This window comes from Tasmannia lanceolata, unplaced genomic scaffold (genome assembly GCF_043159265.1).
Source record: "Tasmannia lanceolata isolate RefF3 unplaced genomic scaffold, GAP_Taslan_0.1 ptg000015l, whole genome shotgun sequence".
In the NCBI taxonomy this organism is placed as follows: domain Eukaryota; kingdom Viridiplantae; phylum Streptophyta; class Magnoliopsida; order Canellales; family Winteraceae; genus Tasmannia; species Tasmannia lanceolata.
In genome coordinates this window covers 7,266,914-7,287,799 of record NW_027518692.1, presented here as the reverse complement: position 1 = coordinate 7,287,799, position 20,886 = coordinate 7,266,914, and the positions used below count along the sequence as shown (strand labels likewise).

The window sequence follows — 20,886 nt, the reverse complement described above, 5'->3', positions numbered from 1 at the left end:
TCACATTCCTTGGATTAGGAACGGGTTGAGTTGGCATCTTTCCCTTTTCCCTCTCATGCAATAATGCCATGGCAAGTTGGAAGATTTGCTTCTCCATGTTGTGTTGACTTGTCATGAAAGTGCTAGTGAGAAGTTCTATGCTTTTTTCTAAGGAAGCTATGCGTGCCGACTCTCCTTGTTTTTGAAAACCCGGCGGTTGCTGATTTGAAACATTATTAATCATGGGGTTTTGAAAAGTAGAAGGGGAAGGGGATGGCCGAACAAAAGTGGGAGGGAAGGTGGGCCTAGGTTGGCCGAATTGGCCTTGGCCTTGGAAATTAGATGGTCCAATTTGACTCCATGAAAAGTTGGGATGATTTCTCTATCTTGGATTATAAGTGCTAGAATAAGGATTATTAGCATAAAGAGCACTCACATTCTCATTAGAATTACCAAATTTAGCAAGAGTTGGACACTCTTCCATGACATGGTCCGTGGCTTGACACCAATTACACATGGAAACACTATGTGCAATTTGATTGACTTGTGATGGTCCTTTGACAACTATTGCTTCTAGCCTTTTGATTAGGCTATCAAGATGGGCCTCTTTTGCCACGACACCCTCTACAATAAATCCCTTGCTTGAAGTGGCTCTCTTACCGTCTTGAGTGGATTCCCACTCTCTTATTTTTTCCGCCAAATCAAGTAAGAAGTTCCATGCCGCGGGCTCATCCGTGAAAGATGTAAAACCGTTAGGACACATGGACTCAAGAAGTTGCTTTGTTTGGTAATCTATGCCCTCATAAACAATTTGGCATAAGTGTCACAAATCAATTCCATGGTGAGGACACTCTTGGAGTAGGTCTTTGAACCTCTCCATAAACTTAGAAAATGACTCTAATGGCTTTTGTTTGAATTGTAAAATATCGTTCCTAAGCTTATTAGTTTTATGTAATGGAAAAAACTCTTTTAGGAAAGCGACGGCGAACTCCTCCCAAGTAGTGATGGAGTTCGTTGGTAAGCCATAGAGCAACTTTTTGGCTCCATCCTTGAGTGAAAACATAATAAACCGCAACTTTACCGCATCATCGGTAAGTTGTCGCAACTTAATCAAAGCACATACATCTTCAAACTCACGCAAAAATAAATAAGCATCCTCTGAAGGGAGACCATGAAAATGAGGAAGCAAAGAGATAAATTGCGATTTTAGCTCAAAATTATTGCCCTGTGCAATCGGCAATCTAATGCAAGAAGGTTGCACGGTTCGGGCCGGATAGAAGCGATCGCGCAAACTCTTGGGCGGCTCTTGTTCTTCTGCCATGACTACTTGATTTGGATTTGGTGCGATGTCTTCTACCGTCTCTAACCGGTTTGCTCTTTCTAGTCGATTGGCCGAGTTACGCACCCAACCTGCACTCATAAACACAAGAAAGCCAAGTAAGAGAGATGGATAGGCAAGAAACCAAAATTATAACTAAACTAAAAATAACTACTAATCTAACACTTCGAATAATTAAGATTCTAATGCAACTCTCTTCCCTGGCAACGGCGCCAAACACTTGATTGTAATATTAAATAACCGCAAGTGCACGGATCGTGTAAATACGGGTCGAACTCAGGGAAGAGAAATCTAGTTGTCCTATTCTTGTACCGATTAGAATACTAGCTATGATATAATGTTGCCAGGAATTGACTCAGGATTTTCGTGGACTTGACCTCGGAGCCAACACTATATATAAGCGTATATTCTAATCAATCTAAGAATCAAATTTAACTAAGATCTTTTTTATTTAAAATCCTAATTTAGGCAAAGTGTACCAAGGTTTTAATGATCTCTTTTAACTACTTATCTAATTTAATTAGAGAACCAAAATTCTAAAGGCCTAAGTTAATTGGAAAATTACAAAAGTAATTTGGAATAGTGTAAAAATCTTAATTCAATATAAAAGATTACTTAGGGTTAGAATCTACCATGGGTTTGGATTAGATTGATTAATTAAAATAACTCTTGAATTGGGTTGAAAATTCGATTAATTAGTCAATAAGGAATAAGATCAAAGGGATGTCATTCCTTATAAGTAATTAATCAAATCCACTCTCCAATTTATATTGATTATATAGAACTTTATATTTGGTAATCAACAATCATTCATACGAAAGGGGAAAGCCAATGGCATGAATGATTGTGATTTTCCAAACATAAAATCCTACACAATTTTTAAATTGAGTAGATTGATTTAATTATAAATATTTCTCCTTCCCCATGGCTTCAACTAAACCCTAAGTAATTGGGATTTAGTTATTCATGAAGAAGTGAAAAAAAAAAGAGATAGATGGAAGAAGAATTGCCATATAGAACTTGAAAGGAAATGAAACAAAAGCAAATTACTTCTTCACTAACTTGAATTGAAACAAAATTACATCAAATTGAACTTAAAATAAATAACAAAAATTAAATAGAACTTAGTCTTTTTCTCCTCCAACTTTGGCCAAATCCTCCTCTTCAAGCTTTAGTGTCACCTTGGAATGAACGGTGGATGATTGATCCTTGATTGAGAGTAGAAAAGAAAAAGAGCATGAAAAAGAACAAGAAAACCTAAAAGAGAGAGAGAGAGAGAGAGCTTGAGAATGGTGGAGAAGTAGACAGAAAGAGTGTGTAGAGAGAGGAGAGCATGGGAGAGAAAAGAACTTTTAGAGAAAAGAGGGTCTATGGAGAGAGAGAGAGAGAGTAAGGAAGAGAGTCTAAAATATATATAGTTTAAGTGCCCAAAAAAAAAATTAATTTTTCCAATTCGTTCCTATCTTTTCCCTTTTATATTTTTTTTTCTTGTTAACTTTCCTCTCTCCACTTGGATATCTCTCTCCTTTAATTTCAGCAACTTTGTACCTTGTCTAAGTAATTTGGGCAACTTTTACTCTCCCTTTCTTGACTTTGATGTGTGAAAACATTTGCAACTTTCTTTCTCTACTTTGGTGGGTCCCACTTGCATGTATTATGACTTTTCATCTCAAATGGGCAACTTCACCCTCACGTAAAAACAGTGCTGTGAATAGATATAAGTGGGTCCCACGATTTTGCATGTATTAGCAATACACTTAAATAAAATGTTACCATTTTCAAATAAAAAAAAACATGGGAGTGGCTGCTATTATATCAAATGGAATTGTGCAATTCCAAGTGGGTCCCACCATTGCATGAAGGTTGTACGTTCATAGGCAAGATGCCAAAATTGATGGACATCACTTGTCATACAAGTGCATGCATACATGCCCCTCTCCAACCGACAAAGTAAACTTGCCATATAGAACAAGATTCATATAAAGCAAGTTACTGTTAAAAAGAAAAACTTCTTTAGGTGGGCGTTTTCTAATGTGTGACCCCACACGTGTGTCAAAAATAACGTGTCCCCAATATCAGCCGAATCATATATGGACGTTGGATTTTCCTTTGACATGGGGCCCACTTTTTACAATTAAGAATTCAAGCTTCAATATTCTCTTTCCTGCCTTAGATGTTCGGTCACCATGTGGGGCCCATCTATGTTGCATCTATTTTGATAAGTCCACCAAGGTTGCATCAGAACATTGTTTCCACTAAATAATCCAAACCCTCCATTAGATTGGCTGCAAAATAAATATTGGGCCATGCCCCCTTAATTCATTCCTCAAAATTGATCCTCGCCATCCATTAAAGGGTGTAAACTGGTCATCCCATTTGATTAGAAGCTCAATTGTTTACAAAGAAAAGGGTGGGTCCCACTTTAAATAAAAATTAAGATTTTTCAAAGAGCATGGGTATGGTGGGGTAATCTGAACCATCCATTTTATGTACCTTGATTTATTTTATTTTTTTTGAAACAACCCAGATAAAGAAAGAAAGCTCAATCATTGGGAAGAGGGAAGAAATGATCGGTTAGGCAATTTGGGGTGATCCAAACCATTCATTTTGTTGTCTTATTGCTCAAATTAATTTTACCCCTTAAATTGATTCCATGGAATGATCCAATCCATTCAAACAATGGGCCATAGTGGATAATGATTCCATATTTGATCTTTTCTTTGAAAATTTGCCTCTTTAGCTCCATTTTCTATGAAAATCTAGAAATATCCCTGAAATACCAAAAATAAATAAAATACCTTAGTAGTACAGCTTTAAATATAAAATATGCATACTCTTTACACCTACCATTCACACATAAATGTGTTCATCAAAGTGAGTCAATTATTTCAATTATTAATTGTTACAAATTTCTAACCCAAGGCACTCCAGCTCCCAACTAGCTTGTTGCCTTTGCCGACACGGTCAGTTCTAGTGGCCTTATTCCGATAGATTATATTGTCGCCTAGGGACTCGTAGTCTCCATAGCAATCTGTCATCAACAAGGGGTTGTGAGGTTTTCCCAGGTTGTATACATTTTAATTATCTTTTTTCAAAATTCCGGGGATGACTTTATAGCCTCCCATTACCCTTTCTGATTTCCTCTTTTAATAATTTCCTTTATTTCTAACTTTTTCCAAATCCTTCGATATGATAGAAAGGATAAACAATGCAGCACTGCTCAAATAAAATTCTAGTTACATTCGAAAGCATATGATAAACAAATTTTTTTGTTAACAAACGGAAATAAAAACTAGTACGAAATTAGAACTAGGATATCGCTCCATTCCTATTCAAGTATTGAAAATCCATACAGGAAAAGTTTAGCTATCACTTGCCTTGGCTTACGAATCTTACGGGCTTGGAAGGAGTCCTGAATGTAAAAGGTGATGTTCCTAGTCAAGTTTATTAGCAGAAAGTGTAAATCCCTACTAGTTTTAGGTTCTTCAATTATAAATATTAACCCCAGTCTAGACATTTTGTATAGTTTTTATTTTAAATTTCCAACAGTTGAATAGTTGAATGTTCATAGGGTTGTAAAAATGAAAATTTCATATAATTTTCAATCCCGACAATTTTACATAATTAGGCCTGCAAAAATGAAAATTTCGAGTAGTTTTCAATTTCAACAGTAGCATGTATATAGGATATTAAAAAGAAAGAGATATTGTATAGTTTTCAACAGTAGTATGCGCATAGGAATTCAAAGACGAAATTTTTGTAAGTTCCCAACCTCAACAGTCATATGTACATGGAGTGAAAATAAATGATTTTGTGTCTGCCTTAAAGCTATAAAAAATGTCTAGACTGGGGTCAATATTTATAATTGAAGAACCTAAAACTACAAGGGATTTACACTTTTTGCTAATAAACTTGACTCCAGGAGCATCGTCTTTCACATTCACATCAAGACTCCTTCCAAACCCGTAAGATTCGTAAGCCAAAGCATGTGATAGCTAAACTTGTCCTCTATGGATTTTCAATACTTGCAATAGGAATGGAGGGATATCCTAGTAATAATTTCGTACTAGTTTTTATTTCTGTTTGTTAACCGAAAAATTTGTATATCATATGCTTTCGAATGTAACTAGAATTTTACTTGAGAAGTGCCAAATTGTTTATCGTTTCTATCACATAGACGGATTTGGAAAAAGTTTGAAATACAAGAAATTATTAAATGAGGAAATCAGGAAGGGTAATTCAAGGCCATAGAGTCATTCCCGGAATTAAGAAAAAGATAATTAAAATGTATAAAACTTGGGAGAACCGCGCAACTCCTTGTTGTTGACGGAATCCTATGGAGACTACGAGTCCCTAGGCGGTATGATCAATCAGAATAAGACCACGCGGAACCGAACGTGTCGTCAAAGGCAACAAGCTAGTTAGGAGCTGGAGTGCCTTGGGTTAAAAATGTGTAACAATTAATAATTGGAATAATTGACTCACTTATATTGTGTTTATGCAAAATGAATCTATATTTTGTTTCCTTTGAATCAGATTCTTTTATTTAAATTGTGAAAAACTTTATACAAATTATTTGTTATGGTATAAATGTACTCGTGCAACCTCTTTTATTGTTAGATTGCTAGATATTTATCTTGAACTGTTGTTTGTTATTGAACTTTTACACATTCCTTGTTTTCTATCGACCTGCTGTTTGGTCCCATATTTTTCCATCAGGGTTAGAGGACTTGAACGTAAGAGCTTTTGCTAAGGAAGATATTTAGATGCGCACGAGAAGCCAGGAGGCAAATTAAGTAAAGGATACGAAGCTATTCATCATTTCTATTGGTTTTATGTTTTTCTTCTGAGTTGGACATGGTTAAACGTTTAGGACATTTAGTAGATAAATTCTTTTAGGTTATGTCAGTTAAGATAATTGTAATCAAACCATTAATTTTATTGGAATAAGAATCATGGTTGATTAAGTATTCAGGTAATGGTTTTAATGTTTAAAAAAATTTGTAGTTTGTAATAGGTTCTTTGCTCGTAGCGACTCAGTTACGGAATTGGACCGTTACAGTTGTGGTATCAGAGTGTCAAGTTTACGTAAGACTTGGTGCTTGTGAGTTGGGTTCGTTGTCGATAGGATTAGATAGCTAATACATATCGTAGCATGTATCACACCTTTAATTCACCCTAAAATACAAATGAGACAAGAAAACCACCCTAAGAGACTGACTAAGTATATATAAGTATAGATTGAGCAATACCTTAAGACTTGAAGTTGAGTAATAAAAAGAAAAAATTATAACCCCATAGATTGCTTCTCTTTCTAATTTACCCTTGTTCTTTATAGATGTACCAAAGGAGAAGGGTTCCGAATCAGGCTAATGTACCTAATGTACCTGATAATGTTGAGCAGGGCTCGGCTCAGGGTCAGAATCAGGATGGATTGCATATGCTCGCAAAAATCCTTATGAACCAAGCACAGACTCAAGCAGCTAACTAAACTGCAAATCAAATGGTCCTGTAGAATATTGCAGCAAATTTGGCAGCTAGAAAGGGTCAGGAGTTTGGGTCGAGGCCTCCTAAATCCATCGACAATTCAGGGATTACCATTCCCTGGAATTCAATGGGATTGGTAATCTAATATGGAGGCCGAGAGATGGTTGGTGGCAGTCGAGCGAATATTTTTTGTTATGGGGTGCACCAATGCACAGAAGATTTGTCTTGGCTATTTTTATTTACCGGAGAAGCGAGCATTTGGTGGCAAACCATAGAACAGGCTTACCCGACAGCTAGAAATGAGACCTGGGAGTAGTTTAAGACCCCGTTTAACAAGCAATACTTTCCAGATCATGTCAAGGATCTATTACCAGGGGGTTGAACTGAAGCAAGGAAGTTTGACGGTGGCCCAGTATGGAGCTAGATTTAGGGAATTGTCTCGCTGTGCAATAGGATATGCCTCAACTGAAAGAGATAGGGTTCGAAAATTTATTAATGGTCTATGCCCCTCCATAATGGCAAGCATAGTTAATTTCGGACCAAGCACCCTAGTAGAGGCCTGTAAGAAGGCTGAGGTGGTTGAAAGGACGGAGAAAATTCTACAGACTGCTAGGTCCCAGTCTTCAGCCGGCAGAAATCAAGGACCTTTGCCAAAGAAGCGTAGGACTGAGGTTGGTTCAGGTCAGTCTAAGTTGTTGTACCCTCATTGTGAGAAAATTCATGTCGGGCAGTGCTGGAAGACCATGGTAGTATGTTATAATTGTGGAGACCCTAACCACCGAAGGAGAGATTCCCTAAGGTATGTTCAGCATCGTCCTCCTCCACCGCAACAGGCTCCATCTTATCCTTCACTTGCTCAGCAAAATCGAGGAAGGGAAAATCTAAATTGCTCTTGAAATCAGGGAAATGGTGCACCTCAGACGTCTTCAAACCGATTCTTTGCACTTCTCCAGAGTCGTAGTGAGGCGTCAGAAGCTAATGATGGAGGTTAGTATCATTAGATTATAATTAATTGCAAATATTTTGTTCCTAATTTTTTTTTTTATGAGGAAGTTAGACCAAATTTCGATGCTAGTATCGCATTACTAAGAATCTCGTACAAGAAGAAAAAAATGCTATAGTTGGAAAGTTATGCATTCGACCCTAAGCATACCAAGGCAATGAGACAAAGATATCAAGAAGGATTTAGAAAAGGAATGATCGTCGATTGGATGTGATATAAAATTTCTCAAGCGTAGGAATTGATATATAGTTGTATCTTTAAGGGCATCTAGGTTATCGAAGACCCTCAAATGAATAGGTTGCGGGATCAAGAAATTACTTTGGTGACTTTAAACGAAGAAAGGAGAAATCAGCTTAATAGAAGGGATAATGTTAAATAATTGGGCAAATCGGTTTTTGTAGATTGAGAACCCTGATTCAATGACTGGTTCGGAAGATGTTTGTGATTGTTATTTTTGATGTATAATCATGAAGTTGCATGACGAAAAAATATATAAAGACGAATGATGTTAATGACAAAAATAAATATTGATGTGATTATTGACTTTGGTATATGCTAGTATTTTGGTGATGCCCTACCATGAGCTTGGAATTTTGGATTATGCATTGCTAATTCTGATAAGCCTTGTCATGGATCTTATGATAATTAGGATGGTGCGAATGAAGATTACCGCAAGGAAATGCTTGACCAAACCACGGTTATGGGATAAACGAAAAGATCAAGAACGGAGGAAAGAGTAAAAAGAGAAATAATTGAGATCAGTGACTCTGTATCTATAGAAATTGAATCAGATCCCGAGGAAGAATCTAGTAAGTCGGAAAAAGAAGTAATTTCAAAGAGAAAGACCATCAACGTTACCTCCGACTCTTCTGATCCCTTGAGCATAAGAGATCAGACACCTCTTTACTCGGATGAGGAGGTGTCCAGTGCATTAAGAAAAAGAACAAAAATTGAAGTTGTAGAAGAAGAATCTGTTGGAGATAATTTTAGAAGTGAATATGAGGTGCGTAGTAAATTCTGCTTAGTGTTTTGTCCTTTTCATTTTGTTTCATTAAAATTTTGACTTCCTAGACTAGTGTACTGTTAGAGTAATTAATAAACTGATAGTATGGGGAGAGGAATTTCAAGGACAAAATTCTTTTAAGGGGGTAGAATGTAACGACCACTCTTAATTTTTCCCTTCTTATTCTATTTAATAAATTATTTAAAATATAGATTTGGGTGGAGACCCCAAAATTTGGGATTCCTTCCCGACAAAACTTTGATTTTGGGAAACTCCTAAAAGAACTACATATGTATATATAAAATACAACTCTTATTGGGCGTGCACATCTCCCAAATTGGGAAGATTCGCACGCGTCACTCTTTGCTCATTCACGCCCCTTAAATGGACTCTCACTTGGGTAGTATATAATAATCGTGATTCTTAAAAAGAAAAAAATATTAACCAAAAGATTTGATAAGACTACATTTAAATAGGAATACATATCTAAAACTATGGGAAGTGATAATTAAAGCAATTAAATAATAATATAGAAGAGGAAATATAGGGGGGAGATAAGGAAAAATGCAAAAATTTAGAGAGTTTCTAAATCCCCAAAAGGTGCACAACTCCCAAGGAGGGAGCGTGCACACAGGTTACCCTTTTTCCATCTCTTTTGGGCGCCACTTGGTGGGCCCGATAAGATGTAAATCTTTGCTTTATTTAAATATACCAAGAAAAGAGGAAGATTACGTTTAGGCTAAACAAAAATATAAAAACAAAAGGAAAAAGATTAGAATAATAGAGAATCTTTAGGAGAACTAAGGTTAGCAAGAATTGAGAAACAAGTTTCAAAGTAAAAAATATATGAGACTCCTCCTCTCTCGTTGTAACGACCCAAAAACCATATCGGGCCGTTACTATAAAGAAAACATAAAAACATGTAATTTTACAAAGAATTTATTTTTTAAACGACAAGAAAACAATTAACACCATCTACTACTTTACTAACACACTAAATGAAACCATGAAAATGAAATAACACTACAACCAAAATCAAATCCCTGCAAATTGAGTTTATTTAAAAACTCCTAACAAGTTAAACGAGTCTTAAATACCAAACACAAATGAAAATAAATAAAATAAATGATGACATCCGTCATGCTACTAAGTTTTATTCCATCGCTCTGCGCATCTATCTATTCGCCCCCATTTGTGTTCACCTCGTTATCGTCCAAAGTTGCAAAACCTGTAGGGTGATTTTTTGTGTGTGTTAGTACATAGAACTATACAGGGTCATTCGGTAACCTTCATTAGCAGATCCATTTTCAGTGGTTTCCCTGATCAAACTAGAAGTTACCAAGGAACCATGCATAGCACTGAATAGGGAGCCGCCGAATACACCAGCTACGCCTAACATGTGAAATGTAAGCATAGATTAATAATCTATCTACAAGAATATGGCAACTAAATGATTAAGAAAAGAAACTATGTATCACAGATTAATCGTAACTACACTACACAGGGCATATCCACACAATTATAACTCTTACTAAACTATGAATGTGTAATGCAAAATTTAGAACTCTTTAATTACGAAATGGGTAACATGTGACAGCTTTCCCAAGGTACTTAGGCTCCCAAATCGCCCGTTACCTCGCCCACCAATACGTTCCACTAACCCTGTCAAAGATAGTGGGCATGAGGGACTTTTTACGATGCGCCTACTGGCCGCTTTGCCTGTTGACATCATGGTCTAAGATGATGCATTTACTGCTAGGGGGTGCACTAAAACCCAAGGCCGGCTTGGAATTCTATGATTCCTGGACGACTCATACCTCCGCCCAAACCACCATATAACCCTTATGCTTATGCATTTATATCTCTTGCCAGTGTCTTGGTATTATTTACCAATCATATTCCTATACCCGTTTAAACAATTTCTATACTTCAATTTTTCATTCTATAGTAACACTAACATATCAGGATATGAAACCACTAACATGTCATGATTCTACATTTCAACCATCAAATAATAAAAATCTCATGCTCACTAAATAATTCCTATCATACACCATTAAAATCAATAAGTATTCAAAGCACTTAAATAGAGTACCGTCACCTGCCTTGTCTATCTGTGATATGGAAGATCGAAGAATCTTCCAGGTCCTGTTATGGTTCTCAACAAAAGCTGTAATACAAAATACATATGAGTTCTCTAGTCGTATTTTAAATGATGCACACACACACACACAATTAAGGCTTGTACTTAACCATCCCTTTTTAGGACTCTTTAACCCCCTTGAAATTTATTTTCCGATGAGTTATATGTATGGTCTGACGTTGTTTCATATATAATAAATTTTGATTTTGAATGGATTTAAATGGATTGTGAATTGTCTAGACTATTCAATTGGAGGATGAGTTTTTGGTTCAACAGACAGCTTTGGGGTAGATTTTATTAAAAAGACAACCTAAATTTATGTATTCATCAAAACATGGGTGTGTTCAAGACAACAACTTATTGTGTTAAAATAGAGATAGACAGCCTAAGTTTGAGCAGTTCTTAAAATATAGATAGGCTGCTATCATTCCCCTCTCTTTTTACTTTTTATTCAGTGAGATACCCCACCCCTCCTTCTTACCTGTACCACCCCTCTTTGATATAAAAGAGTAGTCATATTTTGCGTCTGTAGGTGGCTTTTCAAGTCCGCCGTCAAATCCCAGGGCTCAACCCTGGACAGGCGGTGGAAACTACCAAGCTGGAGTATGGCAGGGGCAGAGGGGATTCCCGGTGGAGCAGTGAATGCGTAGAGATCGGAAAGAACACCAACGACGAAAGCACTCTGCTGGACCGACACTGACACTGAGAGACGAAAGCTAGGGGATATACATACAACATAGGGAGGTGGCCCAATGTAAAAGGAGGGGATGAATACCTCATTTTCTTAAAGGATACAAGGGTTTGCATGCATAGATGATGGTCTGTACATGGTAACGCCTACATCAATACCCCTTTTAAATATTTAATTTGGGTTGTATAATCACCCCCTTTTTATGCCTCTAGCCACCACCCCCATTGTTAGGGCTGCAAATGAACCGAGCAGGCTCGCGAACATGTTTGGGTTCGGCTAGTTAAAAGCTCGGCTCGGGCTCGTTCGTTGACTAAACGAGCCGAACCCGAGCCCAAAAATTAGGCTCACCAAATAAACGAGCCGAACTTGAGCTTTGTATAGTTCGGCTAGGAAAAGCTCACGAGCTTTTTAGGCTCGGTTCATAAACGAGCCGACCCGAGTCGAGCTTTAAAGCTTGGATTATATTTGTTTTTTATATATAAAATAAAAGAATGTGGGTTGTTTATCACAAATGAAAGTTTGGCCGAGTGGTTAAGGCCCTGGATTTAGAGGGGGCTTGGATTCAAATCCCACAGATGTATGTTTTTATCATTCTTGAGACGAGCCGAGCTTAAGCTCAGTTCGTTCCACTTAAAGAGCCGAGCCGAGCCCGCACCGAGCTTTTTCGAAAACTAAACAACCCAAGCCGAACACGAGCCTTCATAAAAACTAAATAAGCCGAGCCCGAACACCCCAAAGCTCGGCTCGGCTCGGCTCATTTGCAGCCCTACCCATTGTAAAGTGATTTAGTCATAAATACAATGCATTGGGTGGTCCAAAAGAAAGAAGGAGGGGTAAATGTATGATTCCACTTTTCTTTAATCATTTTCTTATATGATTCTTCCCTTACATGTTTTAGTCCCTTTATTTTCTTTTTGTAGGGCAATCGAAGAGTTCAAAAACTAGGCCATGAAGATGGAGATCAATTGCATAGGGTGAGATGAGTTTTGAAGGTCTGATGGTCGTGATTTCCACCGGTCCGGGTTTTAGGCCCTAAATCTTTTTGAAATATGTCTAGAAGGAGGTGGGTTTATATGGGTTTTGAGTTCCTTGGTGGGTTTTGAAGGGTCTGCTACAGATTTTGGGAGGCATATTGTTGTATTTAATTGGGTGTATTTATAGGGGTATTGTACTGTGGAAATTTGGGCATGCAACAATGGAGTGTTGGCCATGGTTTTTCTATCAAGGGTTTGTAGAAGGATAAAAATTAATGGGGTTTGGTTTCTTTGGAGTTCACAATCGGTTGTCATAGAAGTGTTTTGATATGGGTTTCAAGATGGGTTTCCTTGGGATGACAGTAAAAAGGATTTGAATTGATTCAAGTGGGGTTTAAAGATGAATTGAAAAGATGGGATTTGTTTTGCTTATGGATTTACACTTGGGAAGTTGGGTTGTGGAGGTATATTATGAGTTAGAAGTTATAAAAAAGAAAGATTCAAAAAAATTTAAAAAAGCAACCAAAAACTGAAAATCAAGATACTTGAGGAAGAAGAAGATACAAGATTGAAGTAGGAAAGGGCCAATGGTCTCTTTTCTCTATTTCCTTCCTCCTATTTGTGTATATCTCCCTTTCTCTGCCTTTTCCCTTTCTGTCTCTTTATCTACGAATTTGGGTGAGCGTGAGAGGTAGAATCACACGTAGAGTTTCGTTTCCATTTTACTTTGTTGTTCAAGTTATTTGTTTCCAATTAAAACTCTAAAAAGAAGGCAAAAGTTCATCCTTTTTGGGTATTCTCTATTTTTTATAATTATCACATTAGATTTTTGACCAATTAAAAGAGTCTTTCCTTTTTTACATATTTCTTCTTCTTCATTTTTATATATAAATAACAATACCTGAGCCATTTTTGGCATGTGTACACTCCCTTCTTGGGATGTGCACGGCTACTCCAATTTAGGGAGACTTTTGCCTCCTAAAAAATGTGTTTCTATCCCTATTTTGCCTTTCATCAGCAATTTACTTAATTATCCCTTCTTATGTTTATAAATTAAGGGTTCTAATTAAATTGAAGGCTTTAAAGTGTAAAATGCCACTAGGTGGTCCCACTAAAAATCTAGTGTATTTAACAATAATAATAAGGAAAGATCCAAGGGTGGTCATTACACCCGTCCAAAAGTTAGACGCCCAAGAGAGCCGAGAGAGACAGAGAGAGAGAGAGAGAGAGAGAGCCGAAAGAGAGAGAAATAGAAAAAAAAAAGAAAACGAAGAGAGTAGTGGAAGAGAGTGGTGTTTGATCTTCTTCAACCCTTGACTTAATCTAAGTGAGTGCTCTTGATCTCTACTATTCATATTCTATGGTATATATATATATATATATATATATATGATATTTTTGTCGCATGTGTGTGTATTCAAGGATTTCTTCATGTATATACATGTAGACTAAACGATATTTTTTTGACAAATTTAATAGATACTACTATATTCAATAAATTTCGTTTGTCAAAATATACACATGGCTTAATAATTTTTTTTCGTGGATTTAAGTATTAAATAGATTTTTGTCAGTTCATACAAAGTTAACAAGTATTTTTATCCATGCTAATAAAAAAAAAATATAAATATATTTAATGATTTTCATCAGTTATGTACGTAGATAGACTGGATGATTTTTATCAGTTCTAATAGATGTGCATGTATTCGATAAATTTTGTCAGTTCTATTCACAAAAAAAAATATTAATGATTTTATCATTTCTAATGGATATAAAGATATTAAATGATTTTCATTGGTTCTCTAATTATATATATAGAAAAGATTTTTCTTTTGTCAATACCAATACATATATTCACTTATTTTTGTCAGTTCTCTATTTATGTAGACAAATGATCTTGTCAGTTATAATATATGTATATATACATCTACTGCTATATAGCAGAAGAGAAAAGGAGAGAATTTTGTTCATTTAACACGTCAATGTAGATGATTTTTACCGTTTTTTGCCCTCCCCACATATCTGTACATACTAGCTATGTGAGGGTAAAAAAGGTATGAATGTTCGGAATTATTTGCAAAATCTGTGGCATTAACACGTCGCTGGTAATTTTGAATCTTGATTTACTAGCCACCTTCTCCAAATGCTATGTCTCGCCCATCCTTTGCAATTGTATGTATTCAAAGATTTGTCTTATTAGATGTGATGAAAAACTGCACCGAAATACTATTTCTTGAAAGATTGCTAGCAATAATACGTAAAGAAAGAAGCTAGCAATAATAATCATTACGTAGTAAAGTTTGTGAGGAAAATTACGGACAACGAGTACCTGGATATCACAATTACGAAAAAAACTACAAAGAAGAGGTATCAAAATATGACAATTACGAAAAAACTACTTTGCATTCTTAATTTTTTGAGGATATTACGAATTCCGCACACCTTTAAAAATATTTACAAATTTCGGGCACCTTCAGAGGAACAACAGATTATGGAAACCTCTCTAGATTGGAGGGCTAGGATCAGCTTATGGAAATGATTTTACGGGCACAACCTATTGATGTTGTGTTCCATCAGATGGACGGTTTGGATCAACCTATGATGTGGTCCGTACAGTTCTTTGTCGGCCCGTGCATCGCACGGGGTTTTTTACTAGTATATATATATATATATGAGAATAGTGTTTCTGAGCTCAAGCTCAGATAGCTTATCTGAGCTCGAGCGTTAAAAACTCATGTGGGCCCATGTTTTTTGGGGGATCCAAAGCATTCATATAAAGGGCCTTATCATGGATAGGGTGTGTACCAAAAATCAGGTTCGTAGGATAATCCTAACCTATAAAGCACGGGTGCGGGTATGTTCGGGTACGCCGAATATAATAATATATTTTAATATTTTATTATATATTTATAAAATTAAAAATAATAATTGTGGAGCAATCAAATAACAATAACATCACCAAAATGGAAATTCTAATATTACTCTTCATTTCATAAGTGATTAAGTTCCATATTTCATAACATGAGGCATCAATACATCATTCATTAGAAGAAAAAAAGTCTGTCGCCAGTGTGTTGACCAGTGTGTTGACCAGTGCCTAACAAGATGAATAATTTTTAGAGACCAAATTATGAGATTTTTTTTACCCGTGCTTCCTAGATCCTAACCCTTCCATTTGTTGAAGGAAAAATGGACAGATACTGTTTCTCCACAAATCTGCCCATTTTTCCCTCCACAAATGGAAGGATTAGGATGATTGAATGGTGCTGATTTTTTGTGGACACCCTATCCATGATAGGGACTTCCAAATGAATGCTTTGGATCCCCCAACAATGTGGGCCCACACCTGTTTCTGACCTCACTATTCTCATATCTAATACTATATAGCAGAAGAGAAAAGGGAGAATTATTGTCCATTTAACACGTCGATGTGGATGATTTTTACCTTTTTTGCCCTCCCCACATATATGTACTTACTATCTATGTGAGGGTAAAATCGTAATCTACATATGAAAAGTACCGACACAGGGTACCTATCTATGACAATTACAGAAAAAAAACTACCAAGAAGAGATAAAGACATATTACAATGACGAAAGAACTACTTCATATTACTCATGCGGGACACTTGCAAAATATTGACGGATTCCGGGCACCTGAAGAGGAACAACAATTATGGAAACCACTATTGATTGCAGGGCCAGGATCAGCCTATATCGATTGGAGGGCTAGGATCAACCTATGGAAATGATTTTACCGGCACAACCGATGGATGTTGTGTTCCATCACATGGACGGTTTGGATCAACCTATAAAGCCCCCTTCCTTTAAGTTTTTTAATAAAAAAATCTATAGGGTGATCTTAACCATCCAATTTAAGAGGAACAACATATTACAGAAACCTCTATAGATTGGAGGGCTAGGATCGGCCTATGGAAATGATTTTTGGGGCACAACCTATTTATGTTGTGTTCCATCACATGGACAGTTTGGATCAACCTATGATGTGGTCCGTATAGTTCTTTGTCGGCTTGTGCATCGCACGGGAGGGAGAATTATTGTCGATTTAACACGTCAATGGGGATGATTTTTACCGTTTTTTGCCCTCCCCACATATCTGTACACACTATCTATGTGAGGGTAAAATTGTAATCTACATACGAAAAGTACCGACGAGGGTACCTGTCTATGACAATTACAGAAAAAGCCTACCGAGAAGAGGTAAAGACATATGATAATGACGAAAGAACTACTTTATATTACTCATGCAGGACACTTGCAAAATATTGACAGATTCCGGGCACCTGAAGAAGAACAACAATTATGGAAACCTCTATCGATTGGAGGGCTAGGATCAGCCTATATCGATTGGAGGGCTAGGATCAACCTATGGAAATGATTTTACGGGCACAACCAATTGATGTTGTGTTCCATCACATGGACGGTTTGGATCAACCTATAAAGCCACATAATTTCAATCTTACCCCCCTCCTTTATGCTTTTTTAATAAAAAATATATAGGGTGATCTTAACCATCCGATTTAAAAGGAACAACATATTATGGAAACCTCAGATTGGAGGGCTAGGATCAGCTTATGGAAATGATTTTTGGGGCACAACCTATTTATGTTGTGTTCCATCACATGGACGGTTTGGATCAACCTATGATGTGGTCCATATAGTTCTTTGTTGGCCCGTGCATCGCACGGGATTTTTTACTAGTGTGTGTGTGTATATATATATATATATATATATATATATATATATATATATGAGGAAAATGATTGTGAGCTTGAAGCTCATATAACTTATATGAGATTGTGGGCCCAAACACATGTGGGCCCACATTGTTAGGATGATCCAAAGCATTCATTTCAAAGGCCCTTACATAGATAGGGTGTGTACAAAAAATCAGCTCCATAGAATCATCCTAACCCATCCAAAAGTGGAGGGCAAAATGGACAGACACCGTTTGCCACAAATCTGCCCATTTTTGCCCTCCGCTTTTGGAGGGGTTAGGATGATCCAATGGAGCTGATTTTTTGTACACACCCTATCTATGATGGGGCCTTGCAAATGAATGGTTTGGATCACCACAAAAAATGTGGGACCCATGTGTTTGGGTCCTCAAGCTCTTATAAGCTATATGAGCTTCAAGCTCACAATCATTTTCCTATATATATATATATATATATATATATATATATATATATATATATATATATATATATATTCAATGATTTTTGGTTAGTACTATTAAAAGGCCTTCATCAATTTTATAGGTATATAGAGGTTGAGTACGATTTATCGGCCATAAGTGGTTGGTTTTCTTAAAAATTGATTTATATATACGAGTCCTACTACCTAGGAAATATGCTTCTTTAATTCAGATTTCTTGTGTGTATGAAATTACCAAAATGAAATTTTGTATAGTTTTTATTTTAAAATTTCTCACAGTTTAATGTACATAGGGTTGTAAAAATGAAAATTTCGAATAGTTTTCAATCCCGATAGTTTTACGTATTTAGGTTTTTGAAAAAACAAAAATTTCGTGTAGTTTTCAATTTCAACAGTTGCATGTGTATAGGGTATTAAAAAAACAGAGATATTGTATAGTTTTCAACAGTCGTATGCGCATAGGTGTGGACCCCGATCCGAGAGAGGCGGGGGGACGTGCCCCCACGCGCGTCTCAGGATCATCCACGTGAAGGAGAGCTCCGCCAAGGAACTCTCGAAAGAGTGCCCCTCACAGCATGAGCGGCGATGTCAAGTGAGATACCTCTCGATTCGGGGACCAGCCCGGATTCGAGACGCACCTTAAACAAAGAAAGAGTCGCCCTCCAAGGAAGTGGGCCCTGGATCCCATGCTGTGCTCTGTCGCAACAGATAACCAGAGATATAAAAGGTCCGTGCCTGATGACGAATGGGGAAGGGATTAGGCGCCCCCGATTCGCCCAAGTGCGAGCACCTGGTCTCTTATGCCATTTATTATTAACTTTGAAGAGTTTTGGGCAAAAATCATGTGAAATGGGAACGAATATCCCCGAGATAACGTCTAGCTAATCATGCATATCTCGGAGATGAATAAGAAGCACACACAAAAAAAAATGAAAGATATGACACCTAAGAATAGCTAGGTTATGAGTGTCATGCCTAATTGGTGTCTATGTTCTGATGAGCAAACGCATGCATGCTACAGCTAAAGGTATAGGATCTGTACAGGAAAGTAAGAAAACACAGCAAAAACATACAATATGACAAACCCTAGGCTCTAATGCGATAATTGACTCGGACCAAGATGGCCATCCATCTTAGCTGCACTACGTATCCCGGCCTCGGGAAGAATCAGAGCCAACGTAGTTCGGCGACCTATGCTAAACTACAATGCCTAACCCTCTAGGACCGCTATCCTAGACTCGATCAACTAGACCTGACTAGTTTTTAAAGCTTCTTGCGCCATTACTTAAGTTCAAGTGAATGGTAATTTTTAGGACTCCCTATATGCCCTAACTAGTGCAAGTGGACCCTACACCCTATGTGCGACTAGGCTGTGCGTCCTAAGGAAAACCATGGGCTATCTAAGCGCATTCTAATCTAGTCATCGGCTCGACTAAGTGTCTAACCGACCACGACCTGAGGCCTCCTAACTCTAGGGACACTCACACGACCAGGCATGACAAATCCACAAGATCAGGACAGACTCCTAACTCTAAGACACCCCAAACGCCTAGGCGAACTTCTAACTCTATGGGAAGATCTTTTAAAAATTGTTTGCAAGGTTATTTTGAAGAATTTTTGTATTTTGGGAAGATTTTGAAGTTGTGAAAATTGTGAAAGTTGTGAGAAATATTTACAAAAATGGTGACTGAACTCAGGATGCCAGCTGCACGCCTGAGCTGCCTACATACCCCTCAGCTAGGGATCAAGCCATCCGTACTTCGGACAAGAATTTCCTAACTACTCCTAATGACTCTTGATTTTTGAGATTTTTGGTTTTTAGATGTTTTTGAAGTGTTTTTTTTTGAATTTTTGACACAACATGACAAAATCCTATCATCATAAGCATAGGATAGACTCCTGATATCCCGCAAAGGTTGGACAGCATCCATGCTTTGCGGGGGAATGAACAGAATCACGACTCTGCAAGGGTTGGACAGCATCCTATACCTTGCAGGAGCGGACAAAATCACATGACTTGATGAGGGGATGGACGGAATCCTAACCCCTATGATGATAGGACAGACTTCTGAAAGACTGAAGGACTGACTCCTATGCTGAAGACTGACTCTGAAAGATGGAAGGACAGAATCCTAAATTTTATGAAGGGATAGGACAGAATCCTAAACTCTACAGGGGTAGGACAGACGCCTAAACCCTAGGATGGTAGGACTGACTCCTAAACTCTCTAGGACTGACTCTAAAGAGGAAGAAATCCCTTAACCTGCGAAGACTCTAAGGCAGGAAGGGAAGGGGTTGGCTCAAGAAGCATTCCGTCATAGCCGGGACCCGCCGAGACGACCTCTGAAATCGATGGACAACCTCTCAAAAAACTATAAGAAACCCTAAGATTTAAGGAAAATCCTAAAACTAAGAGGACCCTCGAAAGGGAAGGAAAGAGGAAGATTAGTGTGGGCTCCGAGTAGCCTCATCATAGCCTACGAGCTCGAAACTCAGAATGGGATTTTAACCACAAGGCCGGACTCTTCTCTTTGTCCACAATTGAGGTTCAATAAATGAGTCAAGGAACAAAATTCATTCCTGATCCTTTTTTTTTTCTTTTGATACAAGGATTGAAGTTCCATGACCACCAAAGGTGAGGTAAGCACACAGGAACTCGGATCAGTAAGGGTATTCCATGGACCAAATGGAGTTCAATGAGTTCAAGTTACTAATTCACCAAGCATCCTAAGAGATTGAGATCTATCCATTATTATGGTCGGAGGGTTAGAAGGGAGTTAGATAAATCCTAAGACGGAGACCAAATGAGGGCTTGGAATGAGTATCGACACCAATGATGAGGGAAGTGAACTCACGCAAGGAGATAATGAATCAGGCTTCACAAAATTTGAAACAATAAATGAAACAGCATTAAACCCATCACAATCCCATTTGCAAGCTCCCAATATGACCCAATGGCATTGTTAGGATCCAATTACAGTTCACCAAAACAACCAAGCTAAACAAAACAGGAATCAACTTCGAACAATCACACATGCAATGCAACATTAGAAAGACAAAATAAATAAATAAATAAACATAAAAATAAAT

General features: G+C 37.3%; 1 non-coding gene across 1 annotated transcript; it reads left to right on the top strand.

Annotated features, from left to right (window-relative positions):
* The first annotated feature begins 812 nt into the window (after positions 1-812).
* On the top strand, positions 813-919 carry LOC143847600 (small nucleolar RNA R71). Its single transcript, XR_013235129.1, has one exon. It is a non-coding gene; the product is annotated as a small nucleolar RNA R71 (small nucleolar RNA).
* The last annotated feature ends 19,967 nt before the right edge of the window (positions 920-20,886 follow it).